At 46.8% G+C, this 12,760-nt stretch overlaps 32 non-coding genes and 7 pseudogenes across 32 annotated transcripts; all 39 read left to right on the forward strand.

Moving 5' to 3' along the window:
* The first annotated feature begins 84 nt into the window (after positions 1–84).
* On the forward strand, positions 85–203 carry LOC129417490 (5S ribosomal RNA; annotated as a pseudogene).
* A 141-nt stretch (positions 204–344) lies between these two features.
* On the forward strand, positions 345–463 carry LOC129417882 (5S ribosomal RNA). Its single transcript, XR_008635892.2, has one exon. It is a non-coding gene; the product is annotated as a 5S ribosomal RNA (ribosomal RNA).
* Positions 464–592: 129 nt separating this feature from the next.
* On the forward strand, positions 593–711 carry LOC129417362 (5S ribosomal RNA). The gene has a single exon (XR_012361785.1). It is a non-coding gene; the product is annotated as a 5S ribosomal RNA (ribosomal RNA).
* Positions 712–852: 141 nt separating this feature from the next.
* LOC141358508 (5S ribosomal RNA) lies at positions 853–971 on the forward strand. Its single transcript, XR_012365004.1, has one exon. It is a non-coding gene; the product is annotated as a 5S ribosomal RNA (ribosomal RNA).
* A 120-nt stretch (positions 972–1,091) lies between these two features.
* Positions 1,092–1,210, forward strand: LOC141355356 (5S ribosomal RNA). The gene has a single exon (XR_012361786.1). It is a non-coding gene; the product is annotated as a 5S ribosomal RNA (ribosomal RNA).
* Positions 1,211–1,339: 129 nt separating this feature from the next.
* LOC141355357 (5S ribosomal RNA) lies at positions 1,340–1,458 on the forward strand. The gene has a single exon (XR_012361787.1). It is a non-coding gene; the product is annotated as a 5S ribosomal RNA (ribosomal RNA).
* A 129-nt stretch (positions 1,459–1,587) lies between these two features.
* Positions 1,588–1,706, forward strand: LOC141355359 (5S ribosomal RNA). Its single transcript, XR_012361789.1, has one exon. It is a non-coding gene; the product is annotated as a 5S ribosomal RNA (ribosomal RNA).
* Positions 1,707–1,834: 128 nt separating this feature from the next.
* Positions 1,835–1,953, forward strand: LOC141355360 (5S ribosomal RNA). Its single transcript, XR_012361790.1, has one exon. It is a non-coding gene; the product is annotated as a 5S ribosomal RNA (ribosomal RNA).
* A 141-nt stretch (positions 1,954–2,094) lies between these two features.
* On the forward strand, positions 2,095–2,213 carry LOC141353729 (5S ribosomal RNA; annotated as a pseudogene).
* Positions 2,214–2,334: 121 nt separating this feature from the next.
* On the forward strand, positions 2,335–2,453 carry LOC141353947 (5S ribosomal RNA; annotated as a pseudogene).
* A 141-nt stretch (positions 2,454–2,594) lies between these two features.
* On the forward strand, positions 2,595–2,713 carry LOC141355361 (5S ribosomal RNA). Its single transcript, XR_012361791.1, has one exon. It is a non-coding gene; the product is annotated as a 5S ribosomal RNA (ribosomal RNA).
* Positions 2,714–2,854: 141 nt separating this feature from the next.
* Positions 2,855–2,973, forward strand: LOC141358564 (5S ribosomal RNA). The gene has a single exon (XR_012365061.1). It is a non-coding gene; the product is annotated as a 5S ribosomal RNA (ribosomal RNA).
* A 121-nt stretch (positions 2,974–3,094) lies between these two features.
* Positions 3,095–3,213, forward strand: LOC141354957 (5S ribosomal RNA). Its single transcript, XR_012361384.1, has one exon. It is a non-coding gene; the product is annotated as a 5S ribosomal RNA (ribosomal RNA).
* Positions 3,214–3,342: 129 nt separating this feature from the next.
* On the forward strand, positions 3,343–3,461 carry LOC141355362 (5S ribosomal RNA). Its single transcript, XR_012361792.1, has one exon. It is a non-coding gene; the product is annotated as a 5S ribosomal RNA (ribosomal RNA).
* A 141-nt stretch (positions 3,462–3,602) lies between these two features.
* Positions 3,603–3,721, forward strand: LOC141355363 (5S ribosomal RNA). Its single transcript, XR_012361793.1, has one exon. It is a non-coding gene; the product is annotated as a 5S ribosomal RNA (ribosomal RNA).
* A 141-nt stretch (positions 3,722–3,862) lies between these two features.
* LOC141354187 (5S ribosomal RNA) lies at positions 3,863–3,980 on the forward strand (annotated as a pseudogene).
* A 141-nt stretch (positions 3,981–4,121) lies between these two features.
* Positions 4,122–4,240, forward strand: LOC141353665 (5S ribosomal RNA; annotated as a pseudogene).
* A 141-nt stretch (positions 4,241–4,381) lies between these two features.
* On the forward strand, positions 4,382–4,500 carry LOC141355365 (5S ribosomal RNA). The gene has a single exon (XR_012361795.1). It is a non-coding gene; the product is annotated as a 5S ribosomal RNA (ribosomal RNA).
* Positions 4,501–4,621: 121 nt separating this feature from the next.
* Positions 4,622–4,740, forward strand: LOC141355366 (5S ribosomal RNA). Its single transcript, XR_012361796.1, has one exon. It is a non-coding gene; the product is annotated as a 5S ribosomal RNA (ribosomal RNA).
* Positions 4,741–4,860: 120 nt separating this feature from the next.
* LOC141357568 (5S ribosomal RNA) lies at positions 4,861–4,979 on the forward strand. Its single transcript, XR_012364055.1, has one exon. It is a non-coding gene; the product is annotated as a 5S ribosomal RNA (ribosomal RNA).
* Positions 4,980–5,108: 129 nt separating this feature from the next.
* LOC141355367 (5S ribosomal RNA) lies at positions 5,109–5,227 on the forward strand. Its single transcript, XR_012361797.1, has one exon. It is a non-coding gene; the product is annotated as a 5S ribosomal RNA (ribosomal RNA).
* Positions 5,228–5,347: 120 nt separating this feature from the next.
* LOC141354964 (5S ribosomal RNA) lies at positions 5,348–5,466 on the forward strand. Its single transcript, XR_012361391.1, has one exon. It is a non-coding gene; the product is annotated as a 5S ribosomal RNA (ribosomal RNA).
* A 129-nt stretch (positions 5,467–5,595) lies between these two features.
* Positions 5,596–5,714, forward strand: LOC141358121 (5S ribosomal RNA). The gene has a single exon (XR_012364610.1). It is a non-coding gene; the product is annotated as a 5S ribosomal RNA (ribosomal RNA).
* Positions 5,715–5,855: 141 nt separating this feature from the next.
* Positions 5,856–5,974, forward strand: LOC141358509 (5S ribosomal RNA). The gene has a single exon (XR_012365005.1). It is a non-coding gene; the product is annotated as a 5S ribosomal RNA (ribosomal RNA).
* A 120-nt stretch (positions 5,975–6,094) lies between these two features.
* LOC141355368 (5S ribosomal RNA) lies at positions 6,095–6,213 on the forward strand. Its single transcript, XR_012361798.1, has one exon. It is a non-coding gene; the product is annotated as a 5S ribosomal RNA (ribosomal RNA).
* A 129-nt stretch (positions 6,214–6,342) lies between these two features.
* On the forward strand, positions 6,343–6,461 carry LOC141358298 (5S ribosomal RNA). Its single transcript, XR_012364789.1, has one exon. It is a non-coding gene; the product is annotated as a 5S ribosomal RNA (ribosomal RNA).
* A 129-nt stretch (positions 6,462–6,590) lies between these two features.
* LOC141357357 (5S ribosomal RNA) lies at positions 6,591–6,709 on the forward strand. Its single transcript, XR_012363845.1, has one exon. It is a non-coding gene; the product is annotated as a 5S ribosomal RNA (ribosomal RNA).
* A 128-nt stretch (positions 6,710–6,837) lies between these two features.
* LOC141357358 (5S ribosomal RNA) lies at positions 6,838–6,956 on the forward strand. Its single transcript, XR_012363846.1, has one exon. It is a non-coding gene; the product is annotated as a 5S ribosomal RNA (ribosomal RNA).
* Positions 6,957–7,097: 141 nt separating this feature from the next.
* LOC141353730 (5S ribosomal RNA) lies at positions 7,098–7,216 on the forward strand (annotated as a pseudogene).
* Positions 7,217–7,337: 121 nt separating this feature from the next.
* On the forward strand, positions 7,338–7,456 carry LOC141353948 (5S ribosomal RNA; annotated as a pseudogene).
* A 141-nt stretch (positions 7,457–7,597) lies between these two features.
* On the forward strand, positions 7,598–7,716 carry LOC141353490 (5S ribosomal RNA). The gene has a single exon (XR_012360586.1). It is a non-coding gene; the product is annotated as a 5S ribosomal RNA (ribosomal RNA).
* A 141-nt stretch (positions 7,717–7,857) lies between these two features.
* On the forward strand, positions 7,858–7,976 carry LOC141358565 (5S ribosomal RNA). Its single transcript, XR_012365062.1, has one exon. It is a non-coding gene; the product is annotated as a 5S ribosomal RNA (ribosomal RNA).
* A 120-nt stretch (positions 7,977–8,096) lies between these two features.
* LOC141354975 (5S ribosomal RNA) lies at positions 8,097–8,215 on the forward strand. The gene has a single exon (XR_012361402.1). It is a non-coding gene; the product is annotated as a 5S ribosomal RNA (ribosomal RNA).
* Positions 8,216–8,344: 129 nt separating this feature from the next.
* Positions 8,345–8,463, forward strand: LOC141355369 (5S ribosomal RNA). The gene has a single exon (XR_012361799.1). It is a non-coding gene; the product is annotated as a 5S ribosomal RNA (ribosomal RNA).
* Positions 8,464–8,604: 141 nt separating this feature from the next.
* Positions 8,605–8,723, forward strand: LOC141355371 (5S ribosomal RNA). Its single transcript, XR_012361801.1, has one exon. It is a non-coding gene; the product is annotated as a 5S ribosomal RNA (ribosomal RNA).
* A 141-nt stretch (positions 8,724–8,864) lies between these two features.
* Positions 8,865–8,983, forward strand: LOC141357373 (5S ribosomal RNA). The gene has a single exon (XR_012363861.1). It is a non-coding gene; the product is annotated as a 5S ribosomal RNA (ribosomal RNA).
* Positions 8,984–9,124: 141 nt separating this feature from the next.
* Positions 9,125–9,243, forward strand: LOC141357776 (5S ribosomal RNA). The gene has a single exon (XR_012364263.1). It is a non-coding gene; the product is annotated as a 5S ribosomal RNA (ribosomal RNA).
* Positions 9,244–9,418: 175 nt separating this feature from the next.
* LOC141355372 (5S ribosomal RNA) lies at positions 9,419–9,537 on the forward strand. Its single transcript, XR_012361802.1, has one exon. It is a non-coding gene; the product is annotated as a 5S ribosomal RNA (ribosomal RNA).
* A 141-nt stretch (positions 9,538–9,678) lies between these two features.
* LOC141357220 (5S ribosomal RNA) lies at positions 9,679–9,797 on the forward strand. The gene has a single exon (XR_012363703.1). It is a non-coding gene; the product is annotated as a 5S ribosomal RNA (ribosomal RNA).
* Positions 9,798–12,760: the final 2,963 nt, after the last annotated feature.

Genomic DNA, 12,760 nt, shown 5'->3' on the forward strand with positions numbered 1-12,760 from the left:
AATGCATCCTTTCTGTAAGCGTTCGCCGATGGCATGGCGTTGCCACATTAGTCTTGAAGTGGCTCTCGAATCGAGTAAGCGCTCGCTTACGGCCACACTGTCCTGAGCACGCCCGCTCTCTTCTGATCTCGGAAGCCAAGCAGGGTCGGGCCTGGTTAGTACTTGGATGGGAGACCGCCTGGGAATACCAGGTGCTGTAAGCATTTAATTCTTTATTTAATTAATTATTTAATTATTTATTCATATAATTTTTTTCCAGAAATGCATCCTTTCTGTAAGCGTTCGCCGATGGCATGGCGTTGCCACATTAGTCTTGAAGTGGCTCTCGAATCGAGTCAGCGCTCGCTTACGGCCACACCACCCTGAGCACGCCCGCTCTCGTCTGATCTCGGAAGCCAAGCAGGGTCGGGCCTGGTTAGTACTTGGATGGGAGACCGCCTGGGAATACCAGGTGCTGTAAGCATTTAATGAATTATTTAATTATTTATTCATATAATTTTTTTCCAGAAATGCATCCTTTCTGTAAGCGTTCGCCGATGGCATGGCGTTGCCACATTAGTCTTGAAGTGGCTCTCGAATCGAGTTAGCGCTCGCTTACGGCCACACCACCCTGAGCACGCCCGCTCTCGTCTGATCTCGGAAGCCAAGCAGGGTCGGGCCTGGTTAGTACTTGGATGGGAGACCGCCTGGGAATACCAGGTGCTGTAAGCATTTAATTCTTTATTTAATTAATTATTTAATAATTTATTCATATAATTTTTTTCCAGAAATGCATCCTTTCTGTAAGCGTTCGCCGATGGCATGGCGTTGCCACATTAGTCTTGAAGTGGCTCTCGAATCGGGTCAGCGCTCGCTTACGGCCACACCACCCTGAGCACGCCCGCTCTCGTCTGATCTCGGAAGCCAAGCAGGGTCGGGCCTGGTTAGTACTTGGATGGGAGACCGCCTGGGAATACCAGGTGATGTAAGCATTTAATTAATTATTTATTCATATAATTTTTTCCAGAAATGCATCCTTTCTGTAAGCGTTCGCCGATGGCATGGCGTTGCCACATTAGTCTTGAAGTGGCTCTCGAATCGAATCAGCGCTCGCTTACGGCCACACCACCCTGAGCACGCCCGCTCTCGTCTGATCTCGGAAGCCAAGCAGGGTCGGGCCTGGTTAGTACTTGGATGGGAGACCGCCTGGGAATACCAGGTGCTGTAAGCATTTAATTAATTATTTAATTATTTATTCATATAATTTTTTTCCAGAAATGCATCCTTTCTGTAAGCGTTCGCCGATGGCATGGCGTTGCCACATTAGTCTTGAAGTGGCTCTCGAATCGAGTCAGCGCTCGCTTACGGCCACACCACCCTGAGCACGCCCGCTCTCGTCTGATCTCGGAAGCCAAGCAGGGTCGGGCCTGGTTAGTACTTGGATGGGAGACCGCCTGGGAATACCAGGTGCTGTAAGCATTTAATTAATTATTTAATTATTTATTCATATAATTTTTTTCCAGAAATGCATCCTTTCTGTAAGCGTTCGCCGATGGCATGGCGTTGCCACATTAGTTTTGAAGTGGCTCTCGAATTGAGTCAGCGCTCGCTTACGGCCACACCACCCTGAGCACGCCCGCTCTCGTCTGATCTCGGAAGCCAAGCAGGGTCGGGCCTGGTTAGTACTTGGATGGGAGACCGCCTGGGAATACCAGGTGCTGTAAGCATTTAATTAATTATTTAATTATTTATTCATATAATTTTTTCCAGAAATGCATCCTTTCTGTAAGCGTTCGCACATGGCATGGCGTTGCCACATTAGTCTTGAAGTGGCTCTCGAATCGAGTCAGCGCTCGCTTACGGCCACACCACCCTGAGCACGCCCGCTCTCGTCTGATCTCGGAAGCCAAGCAGGGTCGGGCCTGGTTAGTACTTGGATGGGAGACCGCCTGGGAATACCAGGTGCTGTAAGCATTTAATTCTTTATTTAATTAATTATTTAATTATTTATTCATATAATTTTTTTCCAGAAATGCATCCTTTCTGTAAGCGTTCGCCGATGGCATGGCGTTGCCACATTAGTCTTGAAGTGGCTCTCGAATCGAGTCAGCGCTCGCTTACGGCCACACCGTCCTGAGCACGCCCGCTCTCGTCTGATCTCGGAAGCCAAGCCGGGTCGGGCCTGGTTAGTACTTGGATGGGAGACCGCCTGGGAATACCAGGTGCTGTAAGCATTTCTTTAATTATTTATTCATATAATTTTTTTCCAGAAATGCATCCGTTCTGTAAGCGTTCGCCGATGGCATGGCGTTGCCACATTAGTCTTGAAGTGGCTCTCGAATCGAGTCAGCGCTCGCTTACAGCCGCACCACCCTGAGCACGCCCGCTCTCGTCTGATCTCGTAAGCCAAGCAGGGTCGGGCCTGGTTAGTACTTGGATGGGAGACCGCCTGGGAATACCAGGTGCTGTAAGCATTTAATTCTTTATTTAATTAATTATTTAATTATTTATTCATATAATTTTTTTCCAGAAATGCATCCTTTCTGTAAGCGTTCTCCGATGGCATGGCGTTGCCACATTAGTCTTGAAGTGGCTCTCGAATCAAGTCAGCGCTCGCTTACGGCCACACCACCCTGAGCACGCCCGCTCTCGTCTGATCTCGGAAGCCAAGCAGGGTCGGGCCTGGTTAGTACTTGGATGGGAGACCGCCTGGGAATACCAGGTGCTGTAAGCATTTAATTCTTTATTTAATTAATTATTTAATTATTTATTCATATAATTTTTTTCCAGAAATGCATCCTTTCTGTAAGCGTTCGCCGATGGCATGGCGTTGCCACATTAGTCTTGAAGTGGCTCTCGAATCGAGTCAGCGCTCGCTTACGGCCACACCACCCTGAGCACGCCCGCTCTCGTCTGATCTCGGAAGCCAAGCAGGTTCGGGCCTGGTTAGTACTTGGATGGGAGACCGCCTGGGAATACCAGGTGCTGTAAGCATTTAATTAATTATTTATTCATATAATTTTTTTCCAGAAATGCATCCTTTCTGTAAGCGTTCGCCGATGGCATGGTGTTGCCACATTAGTCTTGAAGTGGCTCTCGAATCGAGTCAGCGCTCGCTTACGGCCACACCACCCTGAGCACGCCCGCTCTCATCTGATCTCGGAAGCCAAGCAGGGTCGGGCCTGGTTAGTACTTGGATGGGAGACCGCCTGGGAATCCCAGGTGCTGTAAGCATTTAATTAATTATTTAATTATTTATTCATATAATTTTTTTCCAGAAATGCATCCTTTCTGTAAGCGTTTGCCGATGGCATGGCGTTGCCACATTAGTCTTGAAGTGGCTCTCGAATTGAGTCAGCGCTCGCTTACGGCCACACCACCCTGAGCACGCCCGCTCTCGTCTGATCTCGGAAGCCAAGCAGGGTCGGGCCTGGTTAGTACTTGGATGGGAGACCGCCTGGGAATACCAGGTGCTGTAAGCATTTAATTCTTTATTTAATTAATTATTTAATTATTTATTCATATAATTTTTTTCCAGAAATGCATCCTTTCTGTAAGCGTTCGCCGATGGCATGGCGTTGCCACATTAGTCTTGAAGTGGCTCTCGAATCGAGTGAGCGCTCGCTTACGGCCACACCACCCTGAGCACGCCCGCTCTCGTCTGATCTCGGAAGCCAAGCAGGGTCGGGCCTGGTTAGTACTTGGATGGGAGACCGCCTGGGAATACCAGGTGCTGTAAGCATTTAATTCTTTATTTAATTAATTATTTAATTATTTATTCATATAATTTTTTTCCAGAAATGCATCCTTTCTGTAAGCGTTCGCCGATGGCATGGCGTTGCCACATTAGTCTTGAAGTGGCTCTCGAATCGAGTCAGCGCTCGCTTACGGCCACACCACCCTGACCACGCCCGCTCTCGTCTGATCTCGGAAGCCAAGCAGGGTCGGGCCTGGTTAGTACTTGGATGGCAGACCGCCTGGAATACCAGGTGCTGTAAGCATTTAATTCTTTATTTAATTAATTATTTAATTATTTATTCATATAATTTTTTTCCAGAAATGCATCCTTTCTGTAAGCGTTCGCCGATGGCATGGCGTTGCCACATTAGTTTTGAAGTGGCTCTCGAATCGAGTCAGCGCTCTCTTACGGCCACACCACCCTGAGCACGCCCGCTCTCGTCTGATCTCGGAAGCCAAGCAGGGTCGGGCCTGGTTAGTACTTGGTTGGGAGACTGCCTGGGAATACCAGGTGCTGTAAGCCTTTAATTCTTTATTTAATTAATTATTTAATTATGTATTCATATAATTTTTTTCCAGAAATGCATCCTTTCTGTAAGCGTTCGCCGATGGCATGGCGTTGCCACATTAGTCTTGAAGTGGCTCTTGAATCGAGTCAGCACTCGCTTACGGCCACACCACCCTGAGCACGCCCGCTCTCGTCTGATCTCGGAAGCCAAGCAGGGTCGGGCCTGGTTAGTACTTGGATGGGAGACCGCCTGGGAATACCAGGTGCTGTAAGCATTTAATTAATTATTTATTCATATAACTTTTTTCCAGAAATGCATCCTTTTTGTAAGCGTTCGCCGATGGCATGGCGTTGCCACATTAGTCTTGAAGTGGCTCTCGAATCAAGTCAGCGCTCGCTTACGGCCACACCACCCTGAGCACGCCCGCTCTCGTCTGATCTCGGAAGCCAAGCAGGGTCGGGCCTGGTTAGTACTTGGATGGGAGACCGCCTGGGAATACCAGGTGCTGTAAGCATTTAATTAATTATTTATTCATATAATTTTTTCCAGAAATGCATCCTTTCTGTAAGCGTTCGCCGATGGCATGGTGTTGCCACATTAGTCTTGAAGTGGCTCTCGAATCGAGTCAGCGCTCGCTTACGGCCACACCACCCTGAGCACGCCCGCTCTCATCTGATCTCGGAAGCCAAGCAGGGTCGGGCCTGGTTAGTACTTGGATGGGAGACCGCCTGGGAATCCCAGGTGCCGTAAGCATTTAATTAATTATTTAATTATTTATTCATATAATTTTTTTCCAGAAATGCATCCTTTCTGTAAGCGTTTGCCGATGGCATGGCGTTGCCACATTAGTCTTGAAGTGGCTCTCGAATTGAGTCAGCGCTCGCTTACGGCCACACCACCCTGAGCACGCCCGCTCTCGTCTGATCTCGGAAGCCAAGCAGGGTCGGGCCTGGTTAGTACTTGGATGGGAGACCGCCTGGGAATACCAGGTGCTGTAAGCATTTAATTAATTATTTATTCATATAATTTTTTCCAGAAATGCATCCTTTCTGTAAGCGTTCGCCGATGGCATGGTGTTGCCACATTAGTCTTGAAGTGGCTCTCGAATCGAGTCAGCGCTCGCTTACGGCCACACCACCCTGAGCACGCCCGCTCTCATCTGATCTCGGAAGCCAAGCAGGGTCGGGCCTGGTTAGTACTTGGATGGGAGACCGCCTGGGAATCCCAGGTGCTGTAAGCATTTAATTAATTATTTAATTATTTATTCATATAATTTTTTTCCAGAAATGCATCCTTTCTGTAAGCGTTCGCCGATGGCATGGCGTTGCCACATTAGTCTTGAAGTGGCTCTCGAATCGAGTTAGCGCTCGCTTACGGCCACACCACCCTGAGCACGCCCGCTCTCGTCTGATCTCGGAAGCCAAGCAGGGTCGGGCCTGGTTAGTACTTGGATGGGAGACCGCCTGGGAATACCAGGTGCTGTAAGAATTTAATTCTCTATTTAATTAATTATTTAATAATTTATTCATATAATTTTTTTCCAGAAATGCATCCTTTCTGTAAGCGTTCGCCGATGGCATGGCGTTGCCACATTAGTCTTGAAGTGGCTCTCGAATCGGGTCAGCGCTCGCTTACGGCCACACCACCCTGAGCACGCCCGCTCTCGTCTGATCTCGGAAGCCAAGCAGGGTCGGGCCTGGTTAGTACTTGGATGGGAGACCGCCTGGGAATACCAGGTGATGTAAGCATTTAATTAATTATTTATTCATATAATTTTTTCCAGAAATGCATCCTTTCTGTAAGCGTTCGCCGATGGCATGGCGTTGCCACATTAGTCTTGAAGTGGCTCTCGAATCGAATCAGCGCTCGCTTACGGCCACACCACCCTGAGCACGCCCGCTCTCGTCTGATCTCGGAAGCCAAGCAGGGTCGGGCCTGGTTAGTACTTGGATGGGAGACCGCCTGGGAATACCAGGTGCTGTAAGCATTTAATTAATTATTTAATTATTTATTCATATAATTTTTTTCCAGAAATGCATCCTTTCTGTAAGCGTTCGCCGATGGCATGGCGTTGCCACATTAGTCTTGAAGTGGCTCTCGAATCGAGTCAGCGCTCGCTTACGGCCACACCACCCTGAGCACGCCCGCTCTCGTCTGATCTCGGAAGCCAAGCAGGGTCGGGCCTGGTTAATACTTGGATGGGAGACCGCCTGGGAATACCAGGTGCTGTAAGCATTTAATTAATTATTTAATTATTTATTCATATAATTTTTTTCCAGAAATGCATCCTTTCTGTAAGCATTCGCCGATGGCATGGCGTTGCCACATTAGTCTTGAAGTGGCTCTCGAATTGAGTCAGCGCTCGCTTACGGCCACACCACCCTGAGCACGCCCGCTCTCGTCTGATCTCGGAAGCCAAGCAGGGTCGGGCCTGGTTAGTACTTGAATGGGAGACCGCCTGGGAATACCAGGTGCTGTAAGCATTTAATTAATTATTTAATTATTTATTCATATAATTTTTTCCAGAAATGCATCCTTTCTGTAAGCGTTCGCACATGGCATGGCGTTGCCACATTAGTCTTGAAGTGGCTCTCGAATCGAGTCAGCGCTCGCTTACGGCCACACCACCCTGAGCACGCCCGCTCTCGTCTGATCTCGGAAGCCAAGCAGGGTCGGGCCTGGTTAGTACTTGAATGGGAGACCGCCTGGGAATACCAGGTGCTGTAAGCATTTAATTCTTTATTTAATTAATTATTTAATTATTTATTCATATAATTTTTTTCCAGAAATGCATCCTTTCTGTAAGCGTTCGCCGATGGCATGGCGTTGCCACATTAGTCTTGAAGTGGCTCTCGAATCGAGTCAGCGCTCGCTTACGGCCACACCGTCCTGAGCACGCCCGCTCTCGTCTGATCTCGGAAGCCAAGCCGGGTCGGGCCTGGTTAGTACTTGGATGGGAGACCGCCTGGGAATACCAGGTGCTGTAAGCATTTCTTTAATTATTTATTCATATAATTTTTTTCCAGAAATGCATCCGTTCTGTAAGCGTTCGCCGATGGCATGGCGTTGCCACATTAGTCTTGAAGTGGCTCTCGAATCGAGTCAGCGCTCGCTTACAGCCGCACCACCCTGAGCACGCCCGCTCTCGTCTGATCTCGTAAGCCAAGCAGGGTCGGGCCTGGTTAGTACTTGGATGGGAGACCGCCTGGGAATACCAGGTGCTGTAAGCATTTAATTCTTTATTTAATTAATTATTTAATTATTTATTCATATAATTTTTTTCCAGAAATGCATCCTTTCTGTAAGCGTTCGCCGATGGCATGGCGTTGCCACATTAGTCTTGAAGTGGCTCTCGAATCGAGTCAGCGCTCGCTTACGGCCACACCACCCTGAGCACGCCCGCTCTCGTCTGACCTCGGAAGCCAAGCAGGGTCGGGCCTGGTAGGTACTTGGATGGGAGACCGCCTGGGAATACCAGGTGCTGTAAGCATTTAATTCTTTATTTAATTAATTATTTAATTATTTATTCATATAATTTTTTTCCAGAAATGCATCCTTTCTGTAAGCGTTCGCCGATGGCATGGCGTTGCCACATTAGTCTTGAAGTGGCTCTCGAATCGAGTCAGCGCTCGCTTACGGCCACACCACCCTGAGCACGCCCGCTCTCGTCTGATCTCGGAAGCCAAGCAGGTTCGGGCCTGGTTAGTACTTGGATGGGAGACCGCCTGGGAATACCAGGTGCTGTAAGCATTTAATTAATTATTTATTCATATAATTTTTTCCAGAAATGCATCCTTTCTGTAAGCGTTCGCCGATGGCATGGTGTTGCCACATTAGTCTTGAAGTGGCTCTCGAATCGAGTCAGCGCTCGCTTACGGCCACACCACCCTGAGCACGCCCGCTCTCATCTGATCTCGGAAGCCAAGCAGGGTCGGGCCTGGTTAGTACTTGGATGGGAGACCGCCTGGGAATCCCAGGTGCTGTAAGCATTTAATTAATTATTTAATTATTTATTCATATAATTTTTTTCCAGAAATGCATCCTTTCTGTAAGCGTTTGCCGATGGCATGGCGTTGCCACATTAGTCTTGAAGTGGCTCTCGAATTGAGTCAGCGCTCGCTTACGGCCACACCACCCTGAGCACGCCCGCTCTCGTCTGATCTCGGAAGCCAAGCAGGGTCGGGCCTGGTTAGTACTTGGATGGGAGACCGCCTGGGAATACCAGGTGCTGTAAGCATTTAATTCTTTATTTAATTAATTATTTAATTATTTATTCATATAATTTTTTTCCAGAAATGCATCCTTTCTGTAAGCGTTCGCCGATGGCATGGCGTTGCCACATAAGTCTTGAAGTGGCTCTCGAATCGAGTGAGCGCTCGCTTACGGCCACACCACCCTGAGCACGCCCGCTCTCGTCTGATCTCGGAAGCCAAGCAGGGTCGGGCCTGGTTAGTACTTGGATGGGAGACCGCCTGGGAATACCAGGTGCTGTAAGCATTTAATTCTTTATTTAATTAATTATTTAATTATTTATTCATATAATTTTTTTCCAGAAATGCATCCTTTCTGTAAGCGTTCGCCGATGGCATGGCGTTGCCACATTAGTCTTGAAGTGGCTCTCCAATCGAGTCAGCGCTCGCTTACGGCCACACCACCCTGAGCACGCCCGCTCTCATCTGATCTCGGAAGCCAAGCAGGGTCGGGCCTGGTTAGTACTTGGATGGGAGACCGCCTGGGAATACCAGGTGCTGTAAGCATTTAATTCTTTATTTAATTAATTATTTAATTATTTATTCATATAATTTTTTCCCAGAAATGCATCCTTTCTGTAAGCGTTCGCCGATGGCATGGCGTTGCCACATTAGTCTTGAAGTGGCTCTCGAATCGAGTCAGCGCTCGCTTACGGCCACACCACCCTGAGCACGCCCGCTCTCGTGTGATCTCGGAAGCCAAGCAGGGTCGGGCCTGGTTAGTACTTGGATGGGAGACCGCCTGGGAATACCAGGTGCTGTAAGCATTTAATTCTTTATTTAATTAATTATTTAATTATTTATTCATATAATTTTTTCCAGAAATGAATCCTTTCTGTAAGCGTTCGCCGATGGCATGGCGTTGCCACACTGTAAGCGTTCGCCGATGGCATGGCGTTGCCACATTAGTCTTGAAGTGGCTCTCGAATCGAGTCAGCGCTCGCTTACGGCCACACCACCCTGAGCACGCCCGCTCTCGTCTGATCTCGGAAGCCAAGCAGGGTCGGGCCTGGTTAGTACTTGGATGGGAGACCGCCTGGGAATACCAGGTGCTGTAAGCATTTAATTCTTTATTTAATTAATTATTTAATTATTTATTCATATAATTTTTTTCCAGAAATGCATCCTTTCTGTAAGCGTTCGCCGATGGCATGGCGTTGCCACATTAGTCTTGAAGTGGCTCTCGAATCGAGTCAGCGCTCGCTTACGGCCACACCGTCCTGAGCACGCCCGCTCTCGTCTGATCTCGGAAGCCAAGCAGGGTTGGGCCTGGTTAGTACTTGGATGGGAGACCGCCTGGGAATACCAGGTGCTGTAAGCATTTAATTCTTTATTTAATTAATTATTTAATTATTTATTCATATAATTTTTTTCCAGAAATGCATCCTTTCTGTCAGCGTTCGCCGATGGCATGGCGTTGCCACATTAGTCTTGAAGTGGCTCTCGAATCGAGTCAGCGCTCGCTTACGGCCACACCACCCTGAGCACGCCCGCTCTCGTCTGATCTCGGAAGCCAAGCAGGGTCGGGCCTGGTTAGTACTTGGATGGGAGACCGCCTGGGAATGGCTCATGACCCCTGCAAGTACATATTGCTCAACCTAGGGATCGATCGAAAGTGATCAAAGCAGATGGCGCCAACGCTGGTTAACGTACTTAAGTGTTATTTACAGAAATTGTAAATTTACAGGCCTAGTTTATTAAAATCCACTAATCTGTTGAATGTGTTGTTTATTATTTTCATAGTTTGAGTTGATGTAACTGATGAGATTCATACAGTCAAGTGAAAAAGTGTTATTTTTTTGGACTGAATTAAGAAAGGTTGTAATGTATCAGTGCACTCTCTTTGTCTGGAAGACTTCTACTTGCTTTGATGTGTTTTATTTTACACTATCCCACCCCTTCTGAAACCCAAGCATACAGGACAGAGACTCCAACACACTTTAAATACCTTTACAACTTTTATTTTTCACCCAGAATGTGTTTCATTTAAAAAGCAATGCATGAAAACACAAGTAAACAAGATCTGTTTAGTTTAAAGCTCTCTCACCACAACAAGGTACAGATCTACGAGCGAGAACACGAGACAAGACGAGAGACAAACATTTACTACCATTTGCAAACATTAATTAAACATGGAGCTGACATACAAAAATCACAAGGACACACACACATAAATAACATTAATAATAACCAAAAACACTTAACAGTTAAAAACACAAACTTGTACTTAAGATAAAAATAAACAATTGGTTTGTAAAGGCAAAAGCCCAATAAAGAACAGGATTATCCAAAGACTCAGGTCACCAATCAACAAATAAAGGCTCAAGCCATTCCTGTCTCTTAAATTTTTTTGTGTGTTTTCTTTGGCAAACTTTTGTTAAACATGAAACAGACAAAGACATACAAACATCACAAAGTCATGAAGCTGACAAAGACAAACAACACGCATGACAAAAACACAGATTATCTGAACATGAACAACCATTAAAGGGTATGTAAACTGATTAAGGTTAAAATTAATGAGGTTAGATTGGCCTTGACATTGAACATAGGCCAGAACATGTTTGTATAAATAAAGATACTATAAAGTGCACTAAAACAGCAACATAAATAATAATCAAAAACAAACACAAGAATATTCTTAAGTAAAACTGTAAAGTGCATTTTGTTTACTTTTGAACTATATAAATCAATAGATTGTACTTGCTGAAGCACTTTAAAACAACAAACAAGCCTCTTTCTCTCTCCTACAGATGGCACAGGAGAAGTGGCATCACACAGGTAAGTTATTTACACAGTTCTCCTCTTTTCCAACTCGTACAGCACATTGTCAAACCCAGAGGTGGTGGATTTCCTAGTGGATGGACAGTAGGAAAATATCTTCTGGGTGCTTACAGACACTTTTTCCTTGAAAGGTGTGTACCTCTTCCAATGTCCAACACAATTAGGCACGTGACAAGCCCCACATGACTGCAAAGACTTGTTAGGCATGAATCCCTTGACTGTTGGTGCTGGAGGTACAAAGCTCCGGGCTGCACGATGGCCCATGAAACAGGATGGAGGGAGCCTGTGGCTGTGCGGGGAGAACCAGCAGTATGGGTGCTGTCGACATAGGGGGTGATCATAGGTGGGCGCAGCAGGCTTTGGCTGGAGGTGGGTGGACGCAGCAGGCCGAGTGGGGGAGGATGATGCCATGGGCTGAACGGGCCGGTTCACAGCAGGCACAGGCTATGGCTCTTCAAAAATAATCTGGAAATATAAAATAAACATGTAATGAGTATTGTAAGGAGTATTGTAATTTCCTAAATAAAGATAGCTCCTCCCCAAAGAGCACAGCATGAGATCACCATGAAGGCTCGGGAAAACAACTCTCTACGATTCACAGTTGACTTCCCACCGGGACCATTTGGTTTTCAGAGATCACACTTTTAGGATGTCATACATTTGTATTCTCATTCTCTCAAAGCAAACTGTATATGAAATGCCACATGCACAAAGAATCTGAAACTGATCTTATTTGTTTTCACTCAATGCAAGTGGTTAATGGTCTCACTCACTCACTACAATGTTAAAGTTTAAGCAAACTTCATTCAATGTTGATAGACACCTCCCATCTTAGGCATAAATGTTTGCCGTTGGTTTCCACCATTTGGGCCTACGGATGGATGGGTGATATACCCCCCTACAGTATTGTTATGATGTGTGCGATTTGCTTTCCACAGCCAACAGGTGAAACAAAGTGCTTATGACAACTTACCTCCGCTTCTCACCACGCCCATCCAGCCTCATGATGAACATGCTGGTACTGGACCTGAGGCCGGTCTGGTGTTGTGAGGGATGTTGGCAGCACAGGAGCTTCCGGGAACGGTGCATCCAACAGCACTTTCGGGTGAGGCATCACCTTCGGCAGTACCGTCGCCCCCGTCGTATTTTTCTCCTCCCTGGCAGTGAAAGATGAGATGGACTTGGTATTTAAGTTGGGCAGTGAAATGGCAAGACCGCCAAGGATGGGGACTTCTCGAACTCTGCAATCCTCTTATACTGTCCCTTCAAAGAAGCCGTGACCTGGCTGAGGTGAGCTGATTGGCTGGTGCTCGGTTCTTCAGCATCTTGGAGGAGGAGGTAGAGGAGGCGACTGTCCTTGGTCCCCTGTGCCGCCTGAGCGTACGTCATGCAGCCAAACTTGCTCTTCTGAGCTGCTCTGAATCCATTGTCACTGAAAATGATATTATGAAATGTTGTGTTGGTGTGTTAGATGTTTAATTATCCATTTCATCATAGGTT

The sequence above is a fragment of the Misgurnus anguillicaudatus genome, chromosome 21 (assembly GCF_027580225.2).
Source record: "Misgurnus anguillicaudatus chromosome 21, ASM2758022v2, whole genome shotgun sequence".
Taxonomy (NCBI): Eukaryota; Metazoa; Chordata; class Actinopteri; order Cypriniformes; family Cobitidae; genus Misgurnus; species Misgurnus anguillicaudatus.